We start from the raw sequence: 17,395 nt of genomic DNA on the forward strand, positions 1-17,395 counted from the left end.
TTTTTTTTGCAGATTTTCCATTTTAATATTTTTTTTTCCAGTTACAAAGCAAGGGTTAACAGTTTTTGGAAGGCAGGTTTTGCTGGACTGGTTTTTTTTGACACCATGTCCCATTTGAAGCCCCCCCTGATGCACCCCTAGAGTAGAAACTCCAAAAAAGTAACCCTATTTTAGAAACTACGGGATAGGGTGGCAGTATTGTTGGTACTAGTTTAGGGTACATATGATTTTTGGTTGCTCTACAGTATATTACACTTTTTGTGTGGCAAAGTAAAAAAGAAATAGCTGTTTTGGCACGGTTTTTATTTTTTGTTATTTACAACATTCATCTGACAGGTTAGATCATGTGATATTTTTATAGAACAGGTTGTCACGGACGCTGCAATACCTAATATGTATACTTTTTTTATTTATGTAAGTTTTACACAATGATTGCATTTTTTAAGCAAAAACAAATGTTTTAGTGTTTCCATAGTCTGAGAGCCATAATTTTTTCAGTTTTTGTGCGATTACCTTGGGTAGGGTATTATTTTTGCGGGATGAGATGATGGTTTTATTGGCACTATTTTGGGGGGCGTGTGACTTTTTGATCGCTTCCTATTACACTTTTTGTGATGTAAGGTGACAAAAAATGGTTTATTTATCACAGTTTTTATTTTTTATTCTTTACGGTGTTCATCTGAGGGGTTAGGTCATGTGATATTTTTATAGAGCCGGTCGATACGGACGTGGCGATACCTAATATGTATAAAAAATTGTATTAATGTAAGTTTTACACAATAATATCATTTTTGAAAAATAAAATAAAAAATCATGTTTTAGTGTCTCCATATTCTGAGAGCCATATATTTTTTTCAGTTTTTGGACGATTATCTTAGGTAGGGTCTCATTTTATGCGGGATGAGATGACAGTTTGTTTGGCACTATTTTGGAGTGCATATGACTTTTTGATCGCTTGCTGTTACACTTTTTGTGATGTAAGGTGACACAAAGAATTGTTAATTTAGCACAGTTTTTATGAAAATTTTTTTACGGTGTTCATATGAGTGGTTAGTTCATGTGATTTTTTTTTTATAGAGCCGGTCGATACGGACGCAGTGATACCTTATATGTAGACTTTTTTTTTATTTATGTAAGTTTTACACAATAACAGCTTTTTTAAAACAAAAAAAAAATGATGTTTTAGTGTCTCCATATTCTGAGCCATAGTTTTTTTTTTTGAGCGATTGTTTCAGGTAGGGGCTAATTTTTTGCGGGATTGGTACTATTTTGGTGGGCAAACGCCTTTTTGATCTGCTTGCTGTTGTACTTTTTGTGATGCAAGGTGATAAAAAATGGTTTATTTAGCACAGTTTTTATTAAAAAAAATTTGTGATGTTCATCTGAGGGGTTAGGTCATGTGATATGTTTATAGAACCGGTCGATACGGACACGGCGATACCTAATATGTATACCTTCCCCCCCCCCCCTATTTTTTACCAATTTATTTTTACTTTATTTGGGGATAATTACATTTTTGTTTATTTTTACTTGAAACTTTTAATTTTTTTGGGGGGGAACTTTTTTTTTTCACTTTATTTTTTGTCCCCCAGCTGATTCCCCTGTCTGTTTTGCTGGCTGCCGCCAACCGCTGCACTGTCAATTAATTTACAATTCCTGGCTGTGGGATGCCGGCGGTCAGTGGCTAGTATTCACATAGGGGGGTGGAGAGATGACGTCACATCACGCTGCATCTGCGTACCCTGCACACTTGCTAGCTGGTGAGGTGCGGGCATATAAAAAAATAAGTATGTACCCCCCCTGTCCCAAAGTGCTACGCCTCCTCTGTTGTCCCTGTGTTACCCTGATACCCCTCAGTTATATAATATATCTCAGGGGTATCAGGGTAAATTTTACAGGGGGTAATATAGCTAGGGGTATCAGGGTACATGAGGGGTAATATAACTGAGGAGGGCTAGGCTACTATCAGACATTATACAGGGGTAATATAACTTATCTTACCCCTCACCCCTGTATTATGTCTCTGATAGCCCTCCTCAGTTATATACCCCCTGTATAATGTACCCTGATAGATACCCCTTAGTTATATTACCCCTGTATAATGTCCCCTGATAGCCCTCCTCAGTTATATTACCCCTGTATAATGTACCCTGATACCCCTCAGTTATATAATATAACTCAGGGGTATCAGGTTAAATTATACAGGGTGGGGTAATATAACTAAGGGCTATCAGGGGACATTATTATACAGGGGTAATATAACTGAGGAGGGCTATCAGGGGACATTATACAGGGGTAATATAACTTATATTACCCCTGTATAATGTCCTTGATAGCCCTCCTCAGTTAAATTAGCCCTGTATAATGTACCCTGATACCCCTTAGTTATATTACCCCCTGTATAATTTACCCTGATACCCCTCAGTTATATTACCCCTGTATAATGTCCCCTGTTAGCCCTCCTCAGTCATATGTCATCCACAGATCCCCCATAACAATGTGTCATCCATAGATCCCCCATAACAGTGTGTCATCCACAGATCCCCCCATAACAATGTGTCATCCATAGATCCCCCATAACAGTGTGTCATCCACAGATCCCCCATAACACTGTGTCATCCAAAGATCCCCCATAACACTGTGTCATCCACAGATCCCCCATAACAATGTGTCATCCACAGATCCCCCATAACAATGTGTCATCCACAGATCCCCCATAACAGTGTGTCATCCACAGATCCCCCATAACACTGTCATCCACAGATCCCCCAAAACAGTGCAACTGTGCACTGAGGAGAGACTGAATGGAGGGGAAGATCCGTGGAAGCAAGCAGAGGACGGCACAGCAGACGACTGAATAGCTTCTTTTGTAAGTAAATTATTTTAATATAGTGCTGAAACAGCTTTAAACTCTAAAGAAAAGTTTTGGAGAGTGTTTCTCTCTTTCTCAGGTCTGAAGCAATACCGAGGAAGAAAGCAAAACTCCTGAAAGCTTGTCTTTTAAGTATTAGGATAGTACAATAAAAAGGTATCTCTGCATACCGCAATACTCTTGTATTTTGTAATCTGTGTGTTGGCATGAGGAAACAATTAAACGTGCTTGTCACAGGTGTTAAATTCCTCCAAGAGCCATGCCTCATTAATTTTTAGAAATGTGAGGTAGTCCACACTGTCGTAAGCTAGGTGAGTGCACTTATCGGTCACGATCCCCCCTGCTACGCTGAACGTCCTTTCGGATAGGACACTTTACGAGGGGCAAGCCAAGAGTTCCACGGCAAATTGTGCCAGCTCTGGTCACAGGTCAAGCCTGTACACCCAGTAGTCCAGGGGTTCCACGCTTCTCAGAGTGTCAACATCGGCCGTTAACCCGATGTAGTCGGACACCTGTCAGTCTAGGTGTTATCTGAGGCTGGATCCAGAGGGCGGCTGTCGATGCGTTGGCTGCAAGAATGATATCATATCCGAGGTGACCAACACATCTTCAAACCGCCCTTTTCTTGCATGTGCGGTAGGATTGGTTTCTCTGAGGGTGGAAATTCCTCTGCCAGCGCCCCTAACAGCAGAATGCAGCATCTCTCGCAGCAAGGCCTGGAAATACCGCATTCTGACAGCCCTTTGTGATGCTGGTAACATGTCCGCCATTTTTTGTTTGTACCGGGGGTCTAAGTACGTGCCACTCAGTACTGGTCCTTGCCCTTTATGCTTTTTATATGGGGGTCCCTCTACAAACACTGGAGCATGAAGGCCCCCATTTGCACTAAATTAGAAGCGGTGGAGTGCACTGGCTCCTGCATTGCCCAGGGAAATGTCGTCTTCGGTCTCCTCCCCCTATCTACGGACAACACCAGGGATCACCGAAAAGTTTAAAGCCTGCTCTTCTTGCTCCTCCTCCTCCCCCCAGGCACCATCCTCCTCTGACTCCTCTTCAGACTCCTGCTGACTTGTCTCAGATGGTGTAGCCCCCCCCCCCCGGGTATTCATTCAGCATTGCTACTTCCATATCTTCCAGCTCCTGCTTCTTGACGGCTTGATCAATGACACAACAAAATGCATGCTCCAGAAAGAAGGCGTAAGGTACAATGTCCTGGATGCGACTGACCAGTTTGTTGATCTCATCAAATAGCCTCAGAAGTCTGCATGTGTCGCGTATGAGCAGCCACTGGCGCGGTGAAAAGAAACCAAGCTCCCCAGAACTTGTCCTGCTGCAGAGTTCGTACAGGTAGTCATTAATGGCACGTTGCTGCTGGAGCAGCCTATCAAGCATAAACAAGGTGGAGTTCCAGTGCATCGGGCTGTCACAAATCAGACCTCTGATGGGCAGGTGGTGTCGCCGCTGAACGTTAGCAAGGCGAGTCATGGCCGTGTAAGATCTTCTAAAATTGCCAGAGATTTTCCTGGACTGCCGCAAGATGACCTGGACCCCGGTGTATTTGGCAACAAATCCCTGCACTACTAAGTTCAGGATGTGTGCCATGTGTGTTATTTTGCCCTGTTTCAGCGCGCTCAGCAGTTTGGCACCATTGTTGCTCACACACGGGTGTCACAGGTTGCATGCTTGACAGCCGTCAGAAGGTTCCCCCAGTGGGCAGTAAACACCGACACTGTGTGCTAGAGATACATTCACTTGCCGCTGAACGTGGCCATATAGCTCTGGAATGCTTTTCTGGGAGAAATATGAAATATTTCCTTCCGGGGACCTTCCATGGTGGTGTGCCAATGGCCACAAATTTTCTAAAGGCCTCCGAGTCCACCAGTTTATATGGCAGTAGTTGGCGGGCTAGCAGTTCCGTCAAGCAGGCGGTCAGCCGTTGGGCAAGAGGGTTATCCGGCGTCATCAACTTTTTACGTTCGAACATTTGGGCCACGGAAGCCTGCCTTTTGTCAGATGAACGCGACGACAGCACGGTGGAAGGTGGAGTGGGGAATAAATGGGAGGAGAGAGGAGAAGGAGAAGAGGCAGGACAATGAGCGCCGGGAGTGTGGCTTTGTGGGCTCTGACGGCGTTGCTCCCACTGGGCTTGGTGATGGGAGGCCAGGTGCCTTCTTAAGGTGGTCGGCCCTAGGTGAGTGTTGGGCTTACCACGACTTATGCGTTGACAGCACAGGCTGCGGATGGCAACATTATTGTTAGCTGCTGACACGTTAAAAAATGCCCACACTGCGGAACCATGTGCCGGCATCCTGGGAGAACCAGATGTGACCGTGCATGGTGGATGGTTCGCTCCATATACATTTGCAGTCTGCTTTTTGCCTCCTGCGCACTGCGAGTACTGTCTGCTTCTTCTCCTTCTCCTCCCTATCTGCTGCTCGGTCTCTCCCGCTGAACTCCCCTCCTCTTCCTCACTTGTGGGCACCCACGTGACGTCCATCAACACATCATCATCGTCACCTTCATCACCACTAGAGATCTCAGAGTAGACAGCAACAGCGGGGACCACCCTCCTCTGGCTGATCTGGGTACTGTCCTCAGACCGCTGGGTGGCGGCCGTTGCTAGCTCCTCCTCCTGATCCGATGTCAAGAATGGATGCACATCGGTAAGGTCTGGGAATGGATGGGGAAATAATTCCTCTGACTTGAGTGGAGGGTCTATGGTGGTGGTGGCGGTGTCTTTGGGAGTGCACACAGCAGAGAATGAGGAGTGTGCAGATACAGAGGATGAGGAGGGTGCAGAAGCGGAAGGCTGAGTGAGCCACTCAACCAACTCTGGTGCGTCCTTTGACGTAATTGTATGCACCTTCTCCAACTTCCGACTTAGGCTCCGGCCTGGTGCACCTGCCCGATCCTTACCACCCCTGTGGAATGGCCTGCCTCTTCCTCTGCTTGTCATTTTCAAAATGACCCTGTGACAAATTCCCTATAGAACAGCAGTATTTGTGGAAGCAGGTTTATCGCAGGCCTCAATCAATATTTGGTGAAGGCCGGTATACCAATCCCCTCTATCAGTATTTTGTGGAAAAAGGTATATTGAACCCCTTACTGAGTATTTGCTGGAAGCTGGTATATCAAACCCCTTAATCAATATTTGGTGGAAGCTGTTGTATCATAGGCCTCAATCAATATTTGGTGGAAGCCGGGATATCAATCCCCTCTATCAGTATTTTGAGGAAACAGGTATAAAGAACCCCTTAATAAGTATTTGCTGGAAGGTGGTATATCAAACCCCTTAATCTATATTTGGTGGAAGCCGGTGTATCGCAGGCGTCAATCTATATTTGGTGGAAGTTAGTATATAAATTTCCTCTATCAGTATTTGGTGGAAACAGGTATATCGAAACACTTAATGAGTATTTGCTGGAAGCTGGAATATCAAACCCCTTAATCAATATTTGGTGGAAGCTGTTGTATCGCAGGCCTCAATCAATATTGGTGGAAGCCGGTATATCAATCCCCTCTGTAAAGGGGGAATATTAATCACCAATATTTATGCAAATATCGATAATTAATATTCATAAATAGGAGGAGCCGTCTAGTGATGACTCTGCCTATTTATACCTTTATATAGGAATAATACAATACTTTGCCTTACGATAATCACTAAACTAGCTGCATGCGCCTTACTGAACTCACTATCACAAATAACCACACGTTACACAGATAGTTACAAGTAAAACAAGATATTTAGTAATACCTAGTACACTTACGCACGCAATACACTAACAATACAACACTATAAATACAGTACTAAACTACACAGTTCCCAAATTCCACCCACAAACTATCTAATACAGTACACTCACACATGTATTAGCAGCCCACCCCACTTGAATAATTCTATCCCTAAGAGAACGACGAAGGGTTAACGGTGGCACTGCAGGGGTAAATGCAGGCCACAGACATTGCAGGGGTACAGTATAGAGAGCAGGGATGCTCCTGTAGGGTTATGTTATGGGACAGCACTGCAAGGGTTAATATGGATGCCTGCAGGGATGGTATAGGGACAATGGGAGTAGAGGTACGTTGGTGGGATTGATATGGGTTGTGTAGGGGGTATGGGAGGAGGTATAGGGCAAGGGGTTATAGGGGGTATGGGTATGGTAGGTGGGACAGGGTAGGTAAGGGTTAATCAGGAGGGAATCGTTGGTGGGATAGTGGTAGGGGAAATCGTTGGTGGGATAGCGGTAGATCAGGGGTTGTAAGGGTTAATAAGGGGGCAAAATGGTTGGTGGGATAGTGGTGGGGGAAATCGTTGGTGGGGTAGCGGTAGAAGGGTTAATAAGGGGGGATACTCAGCACTTCCAGGGGATCAACGTCACTGCGCCAGCTCGCGCGCCCACGGATGAGCATGGCCCCGGTGCGCCACTTGCTAACAGGCGGGAGAAGCCTTTGATCTCCCGCCTGTAGCACTCTGCATTCCGGCATGCGCATAATAGAAGGAGGGGAGGTTTCTCCCTTCCTTCTATCAGCGCTGGAGATAATTAAAACAAAGGACTCAGATTCTGTTGAATCTGAGTTCTTTGTAGTCATCAGGATGACCGGACCTTTGTCCGGTCATTCTAATGCAATCAACCAGATTGCATCAGTGTGAATGCTTGGGGCACATTCACACCGATGCACCTGGTTTCAGATATTGGGGCCTATGGATATGGGGGATATCTAGACACATAGGGGGCATATATACTATCTTATAAGGGGGCACAGCTCTTATAAGGGGGCACAGCTATATATATGTAACAAGGGACCTATAAGGGGGCACATATTTCCCACAGGGGTCACCATGAGCCCCTGTGGGCCACTAAGGGCAGATGTGTGCAGATGCTGGGCACATCTGCGCACATCATCCTATAAAGTGGCAATTAATGCATGCATATATATCATACATGCATGCACATGTTTGCATGCATATATGTATATATATGCGTGCGACTCAACCCTTCCTCAACACCCTCTATCAGTATTTTGTGGAAAAAGGTATATAGAACCCCTTAATGAGTATTTGCTGGAATCTGCTATATCAAACCCTTTATTCAATATTTGGTGGAGTTCGGTGTATCACAGGCCTCAATCTATATTTAGTGGAAGCTGGTATATCAATCCCCTCTATCAGTATTTTGTGGAAACAGGTATATAGAACCCCTTAATGAGTATTTTCTGGAAGCTAGTATATCAATCCCCTTAATCAGTATTTCATGGAAGCCAGTGTATCACAGTCCTCAATCAATATTTTATGTAAGCTGGTGTATCACACCCCTAAATCAATAATTTGTGGAAGCTGGTGTATCACACGCCTCAATCACTATTTTGTGGAAGCAAGTATATCGCACCCTTAATCAGTTTTTTGGGGGGCAACAGGTATATCACACCAGTTGCAATTAGTTATTATAATGGCGTTTGTCTCTCTATCTAGCTGCGGTATCTCAGCAGAACCGCACTCAACTGCTGCACAATACAAATGCCCTATAATATACTTTCTATGTTAGAAGGTATATTATAGGTATATCACACACCTCAATCAGTTTTTTGGGGGAGGCAACAGGTATATCACACCAGTTGCAATTAGTTATTCCAATAGCATTTGTCCCTCTATCTAGCTGTGGTATCTCAGCAGAATCGCACACAACTGCTGCACAATACAAATGCACTATAATATACTTTCTATGTTAGAAGGTTTATTAAAGATATATCACACCTCTCTATCAGTTTTTTTGGCGGAGGGGAAACAGGTATATCACACTAGTTGCAATTAGTTATTCGAATAGCGTTTGTCCCTCTATCTAGCTGCAGTATCGCAGCAGAACCACACACAACTGCTGCACAATACAAATGCACTATAATATACTTTCTAACATTATAAATATATCACACCCCTCAGGATGTCACACCTATCGATAACACACCTATACCAGTCCTTAAAAGGACTTTTGTGGCCCTATTATCTAGCATTTGGTGTCCCTAACAGTCTGTCCTTGCTCCACACAGCAACCTCTCCCTACACTAGCAAAAACTAAATGTAAAATGGCTGCCAGATCGGGTTTATTTATAGGGTAGCGGGTGTGTCCATGTGCTGAAACGTCTCAATTGGCTGTCCTGTCCCACCTGATGGATGTGTCATGGGTCAAAGTTTGGCACAATGCAAAAGAATATGGCGCCGGCGGACATCGCCATATGTTCGCATGTTCGGCGAACTGCGAACGAGCAAAGTTCGCCGCGTAACGACCGCCATGCGAACCGCAAGGCCATCTCTAGTCATTTTTCCGACTGAACCCTGTTCAACATAAATGCTGTGGAATTATTCCTCCCTATCCTTTCCCTACACCTTGAATAATTTTTCCATGCACTTGTAAATCTTTTGTTTCAGCACAATGATGTCTTTTCTATCACTGTCCCTAGCGCCTGTAGACACGTCTCTCCGTGCACTAAGTACACTGATGAATAGCAGAATTTAAAAGGGCTGCCGTGTTTTTAGGGTATTGACATCACAGGGCTGGTTGGCTGCTGATTGGCTGCATGCATGTCATTCTGGGTGATCCCGCCTCCCCAAAGTTCTTTTCTCCATGTCCTCAGACGTGCAGCAGCCATTTTAGGAAAAATGCAATTCATTACCACGAAGCACAAGGAAATTCGCATTCGGTGCAGATTGAATTTTTCCTGAAATTCGGATCGAATTCCACTTCATCAACTTCGATTCGCCCATCTCTACCTATTATATGTACTTTTTGTTGTTTTATTGCATTTTCTTACCATTTAAAAAAATGGTAAATATTTAAATAAATATTTAAATAAAAAACATTTCTTTTTAGTCCCAATAGAGGACTTGATCATGCTATCATGTAATACAATGCATTGCATTAGGCCTCTGCAATGACAGCCTATTGTCACCAAAAAATCAACCTTAGTATAGGTCATCAATAGAAAAACCCTGGAAAAACCCTTTAAGCCATCCCCACACCATATCTGAATGGCAGTTTCCAAGAACACCTTCCTTCCTGCACTGTACACTACGTGCAGAATTATTAGGCAAATGAGTATTTTGACCACATCATCCTCTTTATGCATGTTGTCTTACTCCAAGCTGTATAGGCTCGAAAGCCTACTACCAATTAAGCATATTAGGTGATGTGCATCTCTGTAATGAGAAGGGGTGTGGTCTAATGACATCAACACCCTATATCAGGTGCGCATAATTATTAGGCAACTTCCTCTCCTTTGGCAAAATGGGTCAAAAGAAGGACTTGACAGGCTCAGAAAAGTCAAAAATAGTGAGATATCTTGCAGAGGGATGCAGCACTCTTAAAATTGCAAAGCTTCTGAAGCGTGATCATCGAACAATCAAGCGTTTCATTCAAAATAGTCAACAGGGTCGCAAGAAGCGTGTGGAAAAACCAAGGCGCAAAATAACTGCCCATGAACTGAGAAAAGTCAAGCGTGCAGCTGCCAAGATGCCACTTGCCACCAGTTTGGCCATATTTCAGAGCTGCAACATCACTGGAGTGCCCAAAAGCACAAGGTGTGCAATACTCAGAGACATGGCCAAGGTAAGAAAGGCTGAAAGACGACCACCACTGAACAAGACACACAAGCTGAAACGTCAAGACTGGGCCAAGAAATATCTCAAGACTGATTTTTCTAAGGTTTTATGGACTGATGAAATGAGAGTGAGTCTTGATGGGCCAGATGGATGGGCCCGTGGCTGGATTGGTAAAGGGCAGAGAGCTCCAGTCCGACTCAGACGCCAGCAAGGTGGAGGTGGAGTACTGGTTTGGGCTGGTATCATCAAAGATGAGCTTGTGGGGCCTTTTCGGGTTGAGGATGGAGTCAAGCTCAACTCCCAGTCCTACTGCCAGTTTCTGGAAGACACCTTCTTCAAGCAGTGGTACAGGAAGAAGTCTGCATCCTTCAAGAAAAACATGATTTTCATGCAGGATAATGCTCCATCACACGCGTCCAAGTACTCCACAGCGTGGCTGGCAAGAAAGGGTATAAAAGAAGAAAAACTAATGACATGGCCTCCTTGTTCACCTGATCTGAACCCCATTGAGAACCTGTGGTCCATCATCAAATGTGAGATTTACAAGGAGGGAAAACAGTACACCTCTCTGAACAGTGTCTGGGAGGCTGTGGTTGCTGCTGCACGCAATTTTGATGGTGAACAGATCAAAACACTGACAGAATCCATGGATGGCAGGCTTTTGAGTGTCCTTGCAAGAAAGGTGGCTATATTGGTCACTGATTTGTTTTTGTTTTGTTTTTGAATGTCAGAAATGTATATTTGTGAATGTTGAGATGTTATATTGGTTTCACTGGTAAAAATAAATAATTGAAATGGGTATATATTTGTTTTTTGTTAAGTTGCCTAATAATTATGCACAGTAATAGTCACCTGCACACACAGATATCCCCCTAAAATAGCTAAAACTAAAAACAAACTAAAAACTACTTCCAAAAATATTCAGCTTTGATATTAATGAGTTTTTTGGGTTCATTGAGAACATGGTTGTTGTTCAATAATAAAATTAATCCTCAAAAATACAACTTGCCTAATAATTCTGCACTCCCTGTATATATACAATGCAGGGTAAGAATGGTTTACAATGATCTGAATAACAATCTTTAAATTTTATTATTTTACATAATGTTCTAGAATGTCCTTTGTTATCTATTGCACACAATATCTGGTACAAGTTAATCAAAAAGTACATAGTGAACATTTTAAAAATGGAGTCACTGACTAGGTCCCACGAGGACCCAAAGCTGTAACTTTCAAAATACTTACCATGTCCTTGGTTCCTCCTGAACATCGCAGGATTCCCAGTGGAGCGCTAACAAGAAGCAAATAGTGCAACAAAGAAAACCATGTCATGTTCACTTACTGTCTCAGCATAGAACAGCTCACCAGTTCTGTCCTCATGAATAGGTACATTGTGATTGCTCATGTCCAAGTGGAAGCCATTCGAATCGTTGTTTCCTATTGTATTTTCTCTTAATAAATGATTATTTTATGGAGAGTTACATTCTGTGACACTAAAGATTTATATACCATTCTCAGTTTGGTGACAACTGGGTGTCAAATTATTAACCCCTTAGGTGAAACGCAAAGAATTAGAATATTGTGCAAAGTTTATTTATTTCAGTAATGCAACTTAAAAGGTGAAACTAATATATGAGATAGACTCATTACATGCAAAGCGAGATATTTCAAGCCTTTATTTGGTATAATTTGGATGATTATGGCTTACAGCTTATGAAAACCCCAAAGTCACAATCTCAGGTACCCTTTGCTTAGAGGGTATGGATTAATGAGCTGACTAGAGTGTGACACTTTGAGCCTAGAATATTGAACCAATTTTTTTTTTCTGAAAGGTATTTGGGTGAATGATACCCACTAGCCAGTGGCCACAATAGAGTATGTGTGGGGGCCTGACACACACGGGCTTGCAAATGTGATTAGATCACAGTTAAATTTAAAATAGATTTTTTTTTATCTGAAAGGTATTTGAGTGAATGACACCCTGTAACGGTATGAGTGCAAGCCTAGCCAGCCACTGGCCAATGGACACAATACAGTATGTGTGGGGGCCTGACACACACAAGCTTGCAAATGTGATTAGATCACAGTTAAATTTAAAATATAATTTTTTTTATCTGAAAGGTATTTGAGTGAATGACACCCTGTAACGGTATGAGTGCAGGCCTAGCCACTAGCCAGTGGACACAATACAGTATGTGTGGGGGCCTGACACACACGGGCTTGCAAATGTGATTAGATGACAGTTAAATTTTAAATAGAATTTTTTTTTTCTGAAAGGTATTTGGGTGAATGACACCCTGTAACGGTATGAGTGCAGGCCCAGTTTATGTGGGCGCCTGACACACACGGGCTTGCAAATCACAGAAAAATATTAAATATATTTTTTTTTTATCTGCAAGGTATTTTCTGTCACACCCTGTATGAATGGTGTGCACTGTGCACATAGTGCTGTCTATAACTGAGCCTGCAGCCTCTCACACACGGGCAGCCAGGCAACTGCATTATATATATCTTAAAAAAAAAAAAAAACAGACTGATGTACCAGCCCTGAAAAGGGCTTTTTGAGGTGCTGTCTGGATACTGTCCTTACAGCAGATGAGTCTGTGGACACAGAACAATGCCCTAGCTAACGCTTTCCCTATTGAATTAGCAGCAGCAGTACTGTCCCTCCTCTCTCTGTGAATGCAGTTTCCGAATGAATCTAAAATGGATGCTGTCCAGGAGGTGGGAGGGTCTGCTGCTGATTGGCTGGAATGTGTCTGCTGACTGTGAGGTAGAGGGTCAAAGTTTACTCAATGATGATGTATAGGGGGCGGACCGAACATCGCATATGTTCGCCCGCAGCGGCGAACGCGAACAAGCTATGTTCGCCGGGAACTATTCGCCGGCGAACTATTCGGGACATCACTACCGCTAACATGTGCCAAATTAAAAAAACTATGAACTCGCCATGCCCCTCACGGAATACCTTGGGATGTCTTCTTTTCAAAAGGGGGTCACATGTGGGGTATTTATACTGCCCTGGCATTTTAGGGGCCCTAAAGCGTGAGAAGAAGTCTGGAATCCAAATGTCTAAAAATGCCCTGTGAAATCCTAAAAGGTACTCATTTGAATTTGGACCCCTTTGCACACCTAGGCTGCAAAAAAGTGTCACACATGTGGTATCGCCGTACTCAGGAGAAGTAGGGCAATGTGTTTTGGGGTGTCTTTTCACACATACCCATCCTGTGTGTGAGAAATATCTCTGTAAATGACAACCTTTTTAATTTTTTTATACAAAGTTGTCAATTTACAGAGATATTTCTCTCACCCAGCATGGGTATATGTAAAAATACACCCCAAAACACATTGCCCTACTTCTTTTGAGTACGGCGATACCACATGTGTGACACTTTTTTGCAGCCTAGGTGCACAAAGGGGCCCAAATTCCAATAAGTACTTTTAGGATTTCACAGGGTATTTTTTACGCATTTGGATTCCAAACTACTTCTCACGCTTTAGCAGGGCTCCAGATGGCGACCAAAATGGTCGCCAATGCGACTTAGAATTGCAAAATGGCGACAAGACCTTGTAGCCTTGTCGCCATTTGCGCCTAGACCCTCCGCTGCTCTGCCGCTTTAAGAAGAACGGGATTTCATACAGTAGGCAGACGGCAATCCAATAACAGAGCTCTGCACAGTACAGAGCTCTGTTATTAGAGAGGAGGCTGCTGATTGGTGATAGTATCCTCCGGGCTGCCCTGCCATTGGCTGCTCCTCTCACACCACCCCCCCCATTCTCCCGCGCTGAACACAGCAGCAGCTTGATCTTCAGTCAGAGTCATGAAGACAGGGAGCCGCTCCATGCCCTTTGCTCCATAGAACAGAGGTTAGCTTGAGAAGCGAATACTTAACAATCCACAAACAGACTGTCACAGTCACCCCTGCGCTGTCGCTGATAAAGGCTCATCTTTATCGTCTTTACAACCCTGATAACACTCAGGGGGCCGCTGCTGGTGCTCCGTGTGAGCTCCCTGCCTGGGCTCACAAACATTCTTAATAAGGGAATAAAAGGGTTAATAGGAGCCCCGCCCTTGTCAAGACACTAAAAAGCCAGTGAACCATATCTCTTTCAATAGTCTGTGCTTAGTAGGAGGAGATAACCTCCAGGAGATAACCTCCCCTCCTACTAAGCACGGACTTTTGAAAGAGATATGGTTCACTGGCTTTTTAGTGTCTTGACCAGCGCGGGGCTCATATTAACCCTTTACATACTTAACATTAGCAAGTGGTGAGATGACTGATGATCACCTCGGCACTTGCTAATGGCTGCCGCTCCCCAGTATGCCCCCCGCCTACCTGCCTAACTTTCTCTGTGCATCTCCTATTTTATGCTGAAGTGAGGGGGGAACATTTTCTGGTGTGAGCCTGATAAGTGCGATTGTGACCAGTTCCATCAGTTGGCGCACGTGCAGCGGTATGAGGGAGCACTCCGCCATTTGTACAGCCTACGATGCAGAGATGCCACCACGCTGGGGAGGCTCAGGTGTGGCTGGCAGTGAAGGTGTTAAGGCTGAAGGGCTGCCGTCGTTAAAGTAATGTTAGGCTGATATAAGGGGCTGCCGCGCAGCCCACCTTCTCCTTGCAGGACTCTGATCATGCACCCTCCCTATCCACCCTTCCCAAACTATGGGCCCACTTACCGGCTACAGCCCCCCTACTACAAACCCAAGGGGCCCTACTGGAAGCCTCCCTACAAGGGGGCCCATGAAGTCTGCCCTTCCCTTTAACTGCCTGGATAACTACCGGTTATGGGCTCAGCTGTAGGCCTTGCTCAGCCAGCTGGGGCCGGAGTTGGGGCTGATTGAGCTGCTCTTACACCAAAGAAGTAGGGGTTCAGGTGAACCCCAGAGTGGACGCGTCTGTTCAGTGTTCACTGGGGCCCCGTACGCTGAAGAGCCGCAAGGGATTGGCCCTACTGTGCCATGCCACACCTGGGGAGCATGCCGGAATGCTAACGTCACTTTCCCCGCACTGTAGCCAGACAAGTCTTTTATTTTTTATTATAATAATATGTATTTTACATTTGGCGACAAAAAATTTCAGATTAGGAGCCAATGGCTACTTGAGATTTTTTTTGTCTGGAGCACTGTTTAGGGCCCCTAAAATGCCAGGGCAGTATAAATACCCCACAAGTGACCCCATTTTGGAAAGAAGACACCCTAAGGTATTCCGTGAGGGGCATGGTGAGTTCATAGAAGATTTTTTTTTTTGGGAACAAGTTAGCGGAAAATGCTTTTTTTTTTTCCTTACAAAGTCTCATATTCCACTAACTTGTGACAAAAAATAAAATTGTACATAAACTCGCCATGCCCCTCACGGAATACTTTGTGGTGTCTTCTTTCCAAAATGGGGTCACTTGTGGGGTATTTATACTGCCCTGGCATTTTAGGGGCCCTAAAGCGTGAGAAGTAGTTTGGAATTCAAATGCGTAAAAAATGCCCTGTGAAATCCTAAAGGTACTCATTGGAATTTGGGCCCCTTTGTGCACCTAGGCTGCAAAAAAGTGTCACCTCAGGAGAAGTAGGGCAATGTGTTTGGTGGTGTATTTTTACATATACCCATGCTGGGTGAGAGAAATATCTCTGTAAATTGACAACTTTGTATAAAAAAAAGGGAAAAGTTGTCATTTAGAGATATTTCTCACACAGTATGGGTATTTGTAAAAATACACCCCAAAACACATTGCCCTACTTCTTCTGAGTACGGCGATACCACATGTGTGACACTTTTTTGCAGCCTAGGTGCACAAAGGGGCCCAAATTCCAATGAGTGCTTTTAGGATTTCACAGGGCATTTTTACACATTTGAATTCCAAACTACTTCTCACGCTTTAGGGCCCTAAAATGCCAGGGCAGTATATATACCCCACAAGTGACCCCATTTTGGAAAGAAGGCAAGGTATTCCGTGACGGGCATGGCGAGTTCATGTAAAATGAAATTTTTTGTCACAAGTTAGTGGAATATGAGACTTTGTAAGAAAAAATTAAAATCTATTTCCGCTAACTTGTGCCAAAAAAAATAATCTTCTATGAATTCGCCATGCCCCTAACGGAATACCTTGGGGTGTCTTCTTTCCAAAATTGGGTCACTTGTGGGGTATTTCTACTGCCCTGGCATTTTAGGGGCCCTAAAGCGTGAGAAGTAGTTTGGAATCTAAATGCGTAAAAATGCCCTGTGAAATCCTAAAGGTACTCATTGGAATTTGGGCCCCTTTGTGCACCTAGGCTGCAAAAAAGTGTCACACATGTGGTATCGCCTTACTCAGAAGAAGTAGGGCAATGTGTTTTGGGGTGTATTTTTACATATACCCATACTGTGTGTGAGAAATATCTCTGTAAATTACAACTTTTTGCATTTTTTTTATACAAAGTTGTCAATTTACAGAGATATTTCTCTCACCCAGTAAAAATACACCCCAAAACACATTGCCCTACTTATTCTGAGTACGGTGATACCACATGTGTGACACTTTTTTGCAGCCTAGGTGCGTAAAGGGGCCGAAAGTCCAACGAGTACCTTTAGGCTTTACAGGGTTGCTCACAATTTAGCCCCGCCCAAAATGCCAGAACAGTAAACACACCCCACAAATGACCCCATTTCGGAAAGTAGACACCCCAAGGTATTCACTGAGGGGCATAGTGAGTTCGTGGGAGATTTTAAATTTTTTTTTTGCCAGAAGTTAGCAGAAATGGAAACTTAATATATTTTTTTTTTCTCAGAAAGTGTCATTTATCGCTAACTTGTGAAAGGAAATTAAATCATACATAAACTCACCATGCCCCTCCACGAATACTTTGGGGTGTCTTCTTTCTAAAATGGGGTCATTTGGGGTGTATTTATACTTTCCCCGCATTCTAGCACCTCAAGAAACATGACAGGTGCTCAGAA

This window comes from Bufo gargarizans, chromosome 1 (genome assembly GCF_014858855.1).
Source record: "Bufo gargarizans isolate SCDJY-AF-19 chromosome 1, ASM1485885v1, whole genome shotgun sequence".
NCBI lineage: Eukaryota > Metazoa > Chordata > Amphibia > Anura > Bufonidae > Bufo > Bufo gargarizans.